This window comes from Oncorhynchus nerka, linkage group LG21 (genome assembly GCF_034236695.1).
Source record: "Oncorhynchus nerka isolate Pitt River linkage group LG21, Oner_Uvic_2.0, whole genome shotgun sequence".
NCBI lineage: Eukaryota > Metazoa > Chordata > Actinopteri > Salmoniformes > Salmonidae > Oncorhynchus > Oncorhynchus nerka.
In genome coordinates this window covers 5347477-5359812 of record NC_088416.1, presented here as the reverse complement: position 1 = coordinate 5359812, position 12336 = coordinate 5347477, and the positions used below count along the sequence as shown (strand labels likewise).

Sequence of the window (12336 nt, the reverse complement as noted above, 5' to 3'; positions counted from 1 at the left end):
ATATTTAGAAAGAGGAGAGGTGCTGTGATAGAATATGTTTTTTTTTTAAATCCGTTTTTAATAGTTAAACTTGCTTTTGCCTGAGTAACCTCTGGTGGCAGAGCATTCCATGATGACATGGCTCTAAACAGACACTGCCTTCGGAAAGTATTCATACCACCTTAAATAATTCCTAATTTTTTTAGGTTACAGCTTTATTCTAAAATTGATTAAATTGTTTTTTCCCATCATCAATCTACACAAAATACCCCATAATGACAAAGCAAAAACAGTTTTTTAGAAATGTTTGCTAATAAAAAATAAATACAAATTAAATATCAAATTCACATAAGTATTCAGAACCTTTACTCAGTACTTTGCTGAAGAACATTTGGCAGCGATTACAGCCTTGAGTCTTCTTGGGTATGACACTACAAGCTTGGCACACCTGTATTTGGGGAGTCTCTCCCATTCTTCTCTGCAGATCCTCTCAAGCTCTGTCGGGTTGGATGGGGAGCGTTGCTGCATAGCTATTTTCAGGTCTCTTCAGAGATGTTCGATCGGGTTCAAATCCGGGCTCTGGCTGGACCACTCAAGGACATTGTCCGGAAGCCAGTCCTGCGTTGTCTTGGCTGTGTGCTTAGGGTCGTTGTCCTGTTAGATGGGGAACCTTTGCCCCAGTCTGAGGTCCTGAGCACTCTGAAGCAGGTTTTCATCAAGGATCTCTCTGTACTTTGCTCCATTCATCTTTGCCTCGATCCTAACTAGTCTCACAGTCCCTATCGCTGAAAAACATCCCCACAGCATGATGCTGCCACCACCATGCTTCACCGTAGGGATGGTGCCAGGTTTCCTCCAGACGTGACGCTTGGCATTCAGGCCAAAGAGTTCAATGTTGGTTTCATCAGACCAGAGAATCTTGTTTCTCGTGGTCTGAGAGTCTTTAGGTGCCGTTTGGCAAACTGCAAGCAGGCTGTCATGTGCATTTTACTGAGGAGTGGCTTCCGTCTGGCCAATCTACCATAAATAATCGATTGGTGGAGTGCTGCAGAGATGGTTGTCCTTCTGTAAGTTTCTCCCATCTCCACAGAGAAACTCTAGAGGGCCCTTCTCCCCAGATTGCTCAGTTTGGCCGGGTGGCCAGCTCTAGGAAGAGTCTTGGTGGTTCCAAACTTCTTCCATTTAAGAATGATGGAGGCCGCTGTGTTCTTAGGGACCTTCAATGCTCCAGAATTTTTTTGGTACCCTTCCCCAGATCTGTGTCTCAACAGAATCCTGTCTCGGAGCTCTACGGACAATTCTTTCGACCTCATGGCTTGGTTTTTGCTCTGACAACTGTGGGACCTTATGTAGACAGGTGTGTGCCTTTCCAAATCATGTCCAATCAATTGAATTTACCACAGGTGGACTCCAATCAAGTTGTAGAAACATCTCAACGATGATCAATGGAAACAGGATGCACCTGAGCTCAATTTCGAGTCTCATAGCAATGGGTCTGAATACTTATGTAAATAATGTTTTTCTGATTTTTATTATTAATGCATTTGCAAAAAAATCCCAAAACCTGTTTTCACTTTGTCATTATGGGGTATTGTGTGTAGATTTATTTTATTGTTTTTATTTAATCAAATTTAGAATAAGGCTGTAAGGTAACAAAATGTAGACAAAGTCAAGGGGTCTGAATACTTTCCGAAGGCACTGTAACTGAGTGACGCATTACATCTGTTTTTAGTTTGGGTACAGTGAAGAAACCCATAGTGGTGTGTCTGGTGCGGTATGTACAGTGTATGTCTGTTTGAAGTGTATGCAAATTGATTATTAAAATGTTTAGGCATTTTCAACACACAAATGTTTCTTAAAAAGACTACAAGAGAAGTTGTCAATTTCTCCTAAACCCTCAAACATGAAATATTATTATGCATGTTGTTGACGTTAGTTCTGTGTGTGCAGTTAAGGACAAGGTGTGCTGCTTTATTTTGAGCCTGCTGCAGCTTTAATAGGTCTTTCTTTGCGCCACCTGACCATATTACCAGACAGTAATCAAGATCCGCGCCTGATGTAGTACAGTTGTGTCAAAAACGCAGAACATCTTTTTATAACAGACATACGTACCTCTCCCCATCTTTACAACAGCTGTGTCAATATGACTTGACCATGATAACTGACCATCCAATGATACCCCTAGGAGTTCAGCTTCTTCCACTTGTTCAATGGTCACACCCTTAATGCACAACTTCATTTGAGGTTTAGGTCTAGGAGAATGCTTTGAACCAAATGCAATACATTTGGTTTTAGTATTTAAGGCCAGTTTATTGTTAATGACCCATTCTGACACTGACTATAACTGACTGTAGCTTCTTGTAAGACAAGTGGCAAATCGTTTTAAAAAATTGAGAAGAGTAATGGCCCAAGGCAACTGCCCTGAGGGATACCACACTGTACATATCTGACGTTAGAGAAGCTTCCATTGAAGGACACTCTCTGGGTTCTATTGAATAAGTAACTCTCCAACTATGTGATGGCAGGTGATGTGAAGCCATAAGTGAGCTTTTTTCAGTAACGTGTGTGTCCATTTTAGAATAATGTGTACAGTCACAGGGTGTACGCCATTATAGTCAGTAAATTGCACCCCAAATTATAGATGATGGCCTGCTGATGAGACTTAACAGGACATTGAGACTGGAAGAGAACACTGTGAGTGTCAGTTTTGCAAGACTGAGGACACACTGTTCCCACACTATTGATATCATTACATCAACAATTCTCTCAGAGTCAGTTCTCCTTTTGCTTTCATGTTTCAACAACAAAAGGAATAGGAAATTGTTTGTTTGTTGAGAATAATTTATATATATTTTTGTAACTAAACACTTTATTGTTTTAGTCATTATCTTCTATTTCTCTTCAATCAAAGTACCTGTAGGCTATTACTGCACTTGAGGAATCTCTCTCTCTCTCTCTCTCTCTCTCTCTACCCTTCCGCCCTGCCTTTAGACTGTCCGTTAGTCCGTCACTGCGTGATATCTACCTCTTTAAGAAGAAAACCACCCAGGCTGATGGAGGGGGAAAAAATAAGGGATAGGGGGAGGGGAGAAGAAAGACAGCAAATTGAGGCCTTGTTTAAATCGCGCTGTGGCAGCTCTCTTCGAAGCATAAAATAATTAGACTTCAGAGGAGTCACATCCATTGTTCTATGCTACATTACATATGCTATGTGGATACTGAATGCTAACGTGTAATGGTTGGCTAACAGATCCAGCAGTGTCCTCCAATTGGCAGTGACAGTGTGCTAGACATTCTCTTAGGGAGGGTGAGAGACATGGACTTAGAGCGAGCCGCAGTCAAACTTTTAAAGTTAGCTCCGCAGAGCGAGGTTGAAAACCAGGTAGTAGTGTACTTTTTAATTGAGTTTGGAACACAGAAGTCGTCTCAACATGAGAAGCTCTGCAGAGGAATTGGATCACTGTTCTTCCAGTGTCTCTATTATTAATTTCTCTCTCTACACACACTCACACACATTATTACACACACACTATTACACACACATACATACACTATTACACACACTTCTGCTATGCACTCTCACAGTGACCCTAGCTCTAGCTCCAGGGATGACCCCCCTCCAGCCCTACTCCGATCTCTTTCCCTTAGTGCAGGGGTGTGAACATGCCGCCTAGTTACACCAGACCCGACCAACCTCTCAGCCCCAGACGTGATGATGGCTGTCAAGGTAATGGGTGCCGGAGGCTGGGTACACAGTGAACCTCTCAATGATGGCTTTTGGGAAACCTGTTGTGGCATTTTGAAATCCCAACGTGCCACTGGTGTTGTCCTTAACAGGGAGGAGGTGTAGGTCAGGGGAGGGATGGGAATAGACACTAAAGACAATAGAGTTATAGAGAGGTTTGAACTTCAGGAGATGTTGGGAGTGTTGTCAGGTTTACTTGAATGGAGTTCGAAACATTGGCAAGTTTTTACGATCCAGAGTCCACTAATCAGTCTTTATGATGAGACCACCCCTCCCTCCGGAGTGAAAGTGCCATGGCTGTCTTGACGTAAGCGCTGTCGTAGCTGGTCACATCAGGAAGTGTGTCATACTGTAGTAACACAGCTGAGCGTCTCTGTGAAGATTCATATAGCTAAGTATGCGTCTTTGTGCCTGGCTGAGAAAGCTGACTGCTTTGGCTCTTTGGGAGTCTCAGGCTTGTGCACAATACAATGCTGACAGATGCCAAAGGGATAAGAGTGAATATACACTGCTGATAGTCATCAAGTCTCTTTTCTCTCTCAGTACAAGCCTAAGGTCACAGAGCCTAGTCAGCAGTGGTGTGTATTCATGGATGCCAAGGGAAGCCAGACTTCCCCCCCCAAAAATGACAAAAAAAACACACCATAATTTATCTTTAGTCTCTCTGTGTTTCATCATTTTCCTTCAATTCGCAAAAGGCTGAATGTAACTCACAGGAGAAAGCATCTGAGTGAGCAAAACAGCGCCCCGCTGTCTCTCTGTGTGTAGGCCATCTATCTGATGCTGTCTGGTCCAAATGAGTATGACATTGTTGCCACCCGTAGCATTGAATGCAAAGTAATCCAGCGAGCATCTGGTCTCCCAATCAGCGTTGAGCTAAACTGAGCGAGCTCAACTGTGAATGGTCCTGGCACACCAAAAAAAAGTATGCTCTCAAATCCCATTGAGAGCATACGTCATTGATAGAAAAACTTGAATTGCTGCATCTCGTTGTCTTGTTGTCCTCCTTTGGCTAGCTAGCCAGCTAGCTGAAATGGTCCCTTTCCTAAATTAGCCATGGATAGAGATAGGGATTTGTACTTGTGCTTTTACTTTTTTCTCCGTACTGGTCAATAATTATAATGGCAATTCTTTTTATTTTTTTATTTAAAATTTGACCCCCTTTTCTCCCCAATTTCGTGGTATCCAATTGTTAGTAGTTACTATCTTGTCTCATCGCTACAACTCCCGTACGGGATCGGAAGAGACAAAGGTCGAAAGCCATGCGTCCTCCGAAACACAGCCCAATCAAGCCGCACTGCTTCTTAACACAACGCTCATCCAACCCGGAAGCCAGCCGCACCAATGTTTCGGAGGAAACACCGTGCACCTGGCGACCTGATTAGCGTGCACTGCATCCGGCCCGCCACAGGAGTCGCTAGGAGGAGGCCAGCAATTCTGATCCAACCATTAATTCATACATTGTTGTGCCCCTGACCTGAGACGGGTTGCATCACTGCCTGGTATGGCAACTGCTCGGCCTCCGACCGCAAGGCACTACAAAGGGTAGTGCGTACGGCCCAGTACATCACTGGGGCCAAGCTTCCTGCCACCCAGGACCTCTATACCAGGCTGTGTCAGAGGAAGGCCCTAAAAATGGTCAAAGGCTCCAGCCACCCTAGTCGTAGACTGTTCTCTCTGCTACCTCACGGCAAGCGGTATCGGAGCACCAAGTCTAGGTCCAAGAGGCTTCTAAACAGCTTCTACCCCCAAGCCATAAGAATCCTGAACAGCTAATCAAATGGCTACCCAGACTATTTGCACCCCACCATACACTGCTGCTACTCTGTTATTATCTATGCATCGCCACTTTTATAACCCTACCTGCATGTACATAATGACCTCAATTACCTCGACACTGGTGCCCCCACACATTGACTCTGTACCGGTACCCCCTGTATATAGCCTCCACATTGACTCTGTACCGGTACCCCCTGTATATAGCCTCCACATTGACTCTGTACCGGTACCCCCTGTATATAGCCTCCACATTGACTCTGTACCGGTACCCCTGTATATAGCCTCCACATTGACTCTGTACCGGTACCCCCTGTATATAGCCTCCACATTGACTCTGTACCGGTACCCCCTGTATATAGCCTCCACATTGACTCTGTACCGGTACCCCCTGTATATAGCCTCCACATTGACTCTGTACCGGTACCCCCTGTATATAGCCTCCACATTGACTCTGTACCGGTACCCCCCTGTATATAGCCTCCACATTGACTCTGTACCGGTACCCCCTGTATATAGCCTCCACATTGACTCTGTACCGGTACCCCCTGTATATAGCCTCCACATTGACTCTGTACCGGTACCCCCTGTATATAGCCTCCACATTGACTCTGTACCGGTACCCCCTGTATATAGCCTCCACATTGACTCTGTACCGGTACCCCCTGTATATAGCCTCCACATTGACTCTGTACCGGTACCCCCTGTATATAGCCTCCACATTGACTCTGTACCGGTACCCCTGTATATAGCCTCCACATTGACTCTGTACCGGTACCCCCTGTATATAGCCTCCACATTAACTCTGTACTGGTACCCCTGTATATAGCCTCCACATTGACTCTGTACCGGTACCCCCTGTATAAAGCCTCCACATAGACTCTGTACCGGTAGCCCCTGTATATAGCCTCCACATTGACTCTGTACCGGTACCCCCTGTATATAGCCTCCACATTGACTCTGTACCGGTACCCCCTGTATAAAGCCTCCACATAGACTCTGTACCGGTACCCCCTGTATATAGCCTCCACATTGACTCTGTACCGGTACCCCCTGTATATAGCCTCCACATTGACTCTGTACCGGTACCCCCTGTATATAGCCTCCACATTAACTCTGTACCGGTACCCCCTGTATATAGCCTCCACATTGACTCTGTACCGGTACCCCCTGTATATAGCCTCCACATTGACTCTGTACCGGTACCCCCTGTATATAGCCTCCACATTGACTCTGTACCGGTACCCCCTGTATATAGCCTCCACATTAACTCTGTACCGGTACCCCCTGTATATAGCCTCCACATTGACTCTGTCCCGGTACCCCCTGTATATAGCCTCCACATTGACTCTGTACCGGTACCCCCTGTATATAGCCTCCACATTGACTCTGTACCGGTACCCCCTGTATATAGCCTCCACATTGACTCTGTACCGGTACCCCCTGTATATAGCCTCCACATTGACTCTGTACCGGTACCCCCTGTATATAGCCTCCACATTGACTCTGTACCGGTACCCCTGTATATAGCCTCCACATAGACTCTGTACCGGTACCCCCTGTATATAGCCTCCACATTAACTCTGTACCCCGGTACCCCCTGTATATAGCCTCCACATTGACTCTGTACCGGTACCCCCTGTATATAGCCTCCACATTAACTCTGTACCGGTACCCCCCTGTATATAGCCTCCACATTGACTCTGTCCCGGTACCCCCTGTATATAGCCTCCACATTGACTCTGTACCGGTACCCCCTGTATATAGCCTCCACATTGACTCTGTACCGGTACCCCCTGTATATAGCCTCCACATTGACTCTGTACCGGTACCCCCTGTATATAGCCTCCACATTGACTCTGTACCGGTACCCCCTGTATATAGCCTCCACATTGACTCTGTACCGGTACCCCCTGTATATAGCCTCCACATAGACTCTGTACCGGTACCCCCTGTATATAGCCTCCACATTAACTCTGTACCGGTACCCCCTGTATATAGCCTCCACATTGACTCTGTACTGGTACACCCTGTATATAGCCTCCACATTGACTCTGTACCGGTACCCCCTGTATATAGCCTCCACATTGACTCTGTACCGGTACCCCCTGTATAAAGCCTCCACATTGACTCTGTACCGGTACCCCTGTATATAGCCTCCACATTGACTCTGTACCGGTACCCCCTGTATAAAGCCTCCACATTGACTCTGTACCGGTACCCCCTGTATATAGCCTCCACATTGACTCTGTACCGGTACCCCCTGTATATAGCCTCCACATTGACTCTGTACCAGTACCCCCTGTATATAGCCTCCACATAGACTCTGTACCGGTACCCCCTGTATATAGCCTCCACATTGACTCTGTACCGGTACCCCCTGTATATAGCCTCCACATTGACTCTGTACCGGTACCCCCTGTATATAGCCTCCACATAGACTCTGTACCGGTACCCCTGTATATAGCCTCCACATTGACTCTGTACCGGTACCCCCTGTATATAGCCTCCACATTGACTCTGTACCGGTACCCCCTGTATATAGCCTCCACATTGACTCTGTACCGGTACCCCCTGTATATAGCCTCCACATTGACTCTGTACCGGTACCCCCTGTATATAGCCTCCACATTGACTCTGTACCGGTACCCCCTGTATATAGCCTCCACATAGACTCTGTACCGGTACCCCCTGTATATAGCCTCCACATTGACTCTGTACCGGTACCCCCTGTATATAGCCTCCACATTGACTCTGTACCGGTACCCCCTGTATATAGCCTCCACATTGACTCTGTACCGGTACCCCCTGTATATAGCCTCCACATTGACTCTGTACCGGTACCCCCTGTATATAGCCTCCACATTGACTCTGTACCGGTACCCCTGTATATAGCCTCCACATTAACTCTGTACCGGTAGCCCCTGTATATAGCCTCCACATTGACTCTGTACCGGTACCCCCTGTATATAGCCTCCACATTGACTCTGTACCGGTAGCCCCTGTATATAGCCTCCACATTAACTCTGTACCGGTACCCCCTGTATATAGCCTCCACATTGACTCTGTACCGGTACCCCTGTATATAGCCTCCACATTAACTCTGTACCGGTAGCCCCTGTATATAGCCTCCACATTGACTCTGTACCGGTACCCCCTGTATATAGCCTCCACATTGACTCTGTACCGGTACCCCCTGTATATAGCCTCCACATAGACTCTGTACCGGTACCCCCTGTATATAGCCTCCACATTGACTCTGTACCGGTACCCCTGTATATAGCCTCCACATTGACTCTGTACCGGTACCCCCTGTATATAGCCTCCACATTGACTCTGTACCGGTACCCCCTGTATATAGTCTCCACATTGACTCTGTACCGGTACCCCCTGTATATAGCCTCCACATTGACTCTGTACCGGTACCCCCTGTATATAGTCTCCACATTGACTCTGTACCGGTACCCCCTGTATATAGCCTCCACATTGACTCTGTACCGGTACCCCCTGTATATAGCCTCCACATTGACTCTGTACCGGTACCCCCTGTATATAGTCTCCACATTGACTCTGTACCGGTACCCCTGTATATAGCCTCCACATTGACTCTGTACCGGTACCCCCTGTATATAGTCTCCACATTGACTCTGTACCGGTACCCCTGTATATAGCCTCCACATTGACTCTGTACCGGTACCCCTGTATATAGCCTCCACATTGACTCTGTACCGGTACCCCTGTATATAGCCTCCACATTGACTCTGTACCGGTACCCCCTGTATATAGTCTCCACATTGACTCTGTACCGGTACCCCTGTATATAGCCTCCACATTGACTCTGTACCGGTACCCCTGTATATAGCCTCCACATTGACTCTGTACTGGTACCCCCTGTATATAGCCTCCACATTGACTCTGTACCGGTACCCCTGTATATAGCCTCCACATTGACTCTGTACCGGTACCCCTGTATATAACCTCCACATTGACTCTGTACCGGTACCCCTGTATATAGCCTCCACATTGACTCTGTACCGGTACCCCCTGTATATAACCTCCACATTGACTCTGTACCGGTACCCCCTGTATATAGCCTCCACATTGACTCTGTACCGGTACCCCCTGTATATAGCCTCCACATTGACTCTGTACCGGTAACCCCTGTATATAGCCTCCACATTAACTCTGTACCGGTACCCCTGTATATAGCCTCCACATTGACTCTGTACCGGTACCCCCTGTATATAGCCTCCACATTGACTCTGTACCGGTACCCCCTGTATATAGCCTCCACATTGACTCTGTACTGGTACCCCCTGTATATAGCCTCCACATTAACTCTGTACCGGTACCCCCTGTATATAGCCTCCACATTGACTCTGTACTGGTACCCCCTGTATATAGCCTCCACATTGACTCTGTACCGGTACCCCCTGTATATAGCCTCCACATTGACTCTGTACCGGTACCCCCTGTATATAGCCTCCACATTGACTCTGTACCGGTACCCCCTGTATATAGCCTCCACATTGACTCTGTACCGGTAACCCCTGTATATAGCCTCCACATTGACTCTGTACTGGTACCCCCTGTATATAGCCTCCACATTGACTCTGTACCGGTAACCCCTGTATATAGCCTCCACATTGACTCTGTACTGGTACCCCCTGTATATAGCCTCCACATTGACTCTGTACCGGTACCCCCTGTATAAAGCCTCCACATTGACTCTGTACCGGTACCCCCTGTATAAAGCCTCCACATAGACTCTGTACCGGTACCCCCTGTATATAGCCTCCACATTGACTCTGTACCGGTACCCCCTGTATATAGCCTCCACATTGACTCTGTACCGGTACCCCCTGTATATAGCCTCCACATTGACTCTGTACCGGTACCCCTGTATATAGCCTCCACATTAACTCTGTACCGGTACCCCCTGTATATAGCCTCCACATTGACTCTGTCCCGGTACCCCCTGTATATAGCCTCCACATTGACTCTGTACCGGTACCCCCTGTATATAGCCTCCACATTGACTCTGTACCGGTACCCCCTGTATATAGCCTCCACATTGACTCTGTACCGGTACCCCCTGTATATAGCCTCCACATTGACTCTGTACCGGTACCCCCTGTATATAGCCTCCACATTGACTCTGTACCGGTACCCCCTGTATATAGCCTCCACATAGACTCTGTACCGGTACCCCCTGTATATAGCCTCCACATTAACTCTGTACCGGTACCCCCTGTATATAGCCTCCACATTGACTCTGTACCGGTACCCCCTGTATATAGCCTCCACATTAACTCTGTACCGGTACCCCCTGTATATAGCCTCCACATTGACTCTGTCCCGGTACCCCCTGTATATAGCCTCCACATTGACTCTGTACCGGTACCCCCTGTATATAGCCTCCACATTGACTCTGTACCGGTACCCCCTGTATATAGCCTCCACATTGACTCTGTACCGGTACCCCCTGTATATAGCCTCCACATTGACTCTGTACCGGTACCCCCTGTATATAGCCTCCACATTGACTCTGTACCGGTACCCCCTGTATATAGCCTCCACATAGACTCTGTACCGGTACCCCCTGTATATAGCCTCCACATTAACTCTGTACCGGTACCCCCTGTATATAGCCTCCACATTGACTCTGTACTGGTACACCCTGTATATAGCCTCCACATTGACTCTGTACCGGTACCCCCTGTATATAGCCTCCACATTGACTCTGTACCGGTACCCCTGTATAAAGCCTCCACATTGACTCTGTACCGGTACCCCCTGTATATAGCCTCCACATAGACTCTGTACCGGTACCCCCTGTATATAGCCTCCACATTGACTCTGTACCGGTACCCCTGTATATAGCCTCCACATTGACTCTGTACCGGTACCCCCTGTATATAGCCTCCACATTGACTCTGTACCAGTACCCCCTGTATATAGCCTCCACATAGACTCTGTACCGGTACCCCCTGTATATAGCCTCCACATTGACTCTGTACCGGTACCCCCTGTATATAGCCTCCACATTGACTCTGTACCGGTACCCCCTGTATATAGCCTCCACATAGACTCTGTACCGGTACCCCCTGTATATAGCCTCCACATTGACTCTGTACCCATTGACTCTGTACCGGTACCCCCTGTATATAGCCTCCACATTGACTCTGTACCGGTACCCCCTGTATATAGCCTCCACATTGACTCTGTACCGGTACCCCCTGTATATAGCCTCCACATTGACTCTGTACCGGTACCCCCTGTATATAGCCTCCACATTGACTCTGTACCGGTACCCCCTGTATATAGCCTCCACATTGACTCTGTACCGGTACCCCCTGTATATAGCCTCCACATTGACTCTGTACCGGTACCCCCTGTATATAGCCTCCACATAGACTCTGTACCGGTACCCCCTGTATATAGCCTCCACATTGACTCTGTACCGGTACCCCCTGTATATAGCCTCCACATTGACTCTGTACCGGTACCCCCTGTATATAGCCTCCACATTGACTCTGTACCGGTACCCCCTGTATATAGCCTCCACATTGACTCTGTACCGGTACCCCCTGTATATAGCCTCCACATTGACTCTGTACCGGTACCCCTGTATATAGCCTCCACATTAACTCTGTACCGGTAGCCCCTGTATATAGCCTCCACATTGACTCTGTACCGGTACCCCTGTATATAGCCTCCACATTAACTCTGTACCGGTAGCCCCTGTATATAGCCTCCACATTGACTCTGTACCGGTACCCCCTGTATATAGCCTCCACATTGACTCTGTACCGGTACCCCCTGTATATAGCCTC

General features: G+C 47.5%; 1 protein-coding gene across 1 annotated transcript in view; it reads left to right on the top strand.

The window, feature by feature from the left end:
• LOC115104403 (bMERB domain-containing protein 1-like) overlaps positions 1-12336 on the top strand; it is a 46972-nt gene that overhangs the window by 1318 nt on the left and 33318 nt on the right. The window lies entirely within an intron of this gene.